This window comes from Hippocampus comes, unplaced genomic scaffold (genome assembly GCF_001891065.2).
Source record: "Hippocampus comes isolate QL1 unplaced genomic scaffold, H_comes_QL1_v1.1 scaffold93, whole genome shotgun sequence".
Classification (NCBI taxonomy): Eukaryota; Metazoa; Chordata; class Actinopteri; order Syngnathiformes; family Syngnathidae; genus Hippocampus; species Hippocampus comes.
This window is the reverse complement of record NW_017805481.1, coordinates 559,596-560,436: the sequence shown is the minus strand read 5'-3', so window position 1 is coordinate 560,436 and position 841 is coordinate 559,596. Positions and strand designations below refer to the sequence as shown.

General features: G+C 39.4%; 1 protein-coding gene across 1 annotated transcript in view; it reads left to right on the top strand.

Moving 5' to 3' along the window:
- The window catches only part of rdh8a (retinol dehydrogenase 8a), a 54,641-nt gene that overhangs the window by 5,201 nt on the left and 48,599 nt on the right, over positions 1-841 (top strand). The window lies entirely within an intron of this gene.

Genomic DNA, 841 nt, shown 5'->3' with positions numbered 1-841 from the left:
AGCACACAGAGGCAAAAAAAAAAAAAAAACAGCACCGGCGAAGAGCAAATAACACGTTCATATTTCAACATATAAATAAAACGGCGAAACAAATGCAAGGCTCTAAAGTGACATGAGTTGCATGACATGTCGCTTGGTGTAAAGGAGCATGGCGGAGATGCCCCGTTTTTTGTTTTTTTTAAATCAGCCCGCTCTTAATTCTTGCCTTGGAATGTCTTCGCAGTGAGGAGACAATTACAGTACATGTGGAAACACAGATTGGTGAATTAGGACTTAAACAGGAAACCAAAAGAGTCGCTGTCTGTTTTATGTCGAGCCCACGTTTACCTACTAAATGCTAATCACGTTTAGCAAACTGTGCTTGACGGGGAAACGGAACGATTCATCACTCCCGCAAAGAGAAAATGAAGAATAGTACTCATGTAGAATGAATATGCTCGGATAGTTTGACGCAACGATGCAATTGTCGAAATTGTAACCCGGTGGCATGCAAATGAATGTATCTCGGAAATGACTCAGTGCCGGTCTTTGACAACATTACGTAGCTCATAACTTCATCCTTGCGCAGGACCATTTGGAGTGGAAGCCGAGCGAAGAAAAAATAAAACAAAACAAACAAAAAAACACAATCTAACGTATAAACACATCTTATTTTCCCTTTGGTGCTTTGTTGCAACTGATGAATGTCTTCTTCTTTGTTGTAAAGCCAAAGGAATTCCCAACGTGAGCTCTGAAGAAAGTCTTAAATAATATACAACATAATATAACAATAAATATTGTTGGGGGCAGTGGTAAAACTGCCTTCCTTTGGTTTTGCAGTGTTCAGTTGTCTTCTTTAAAA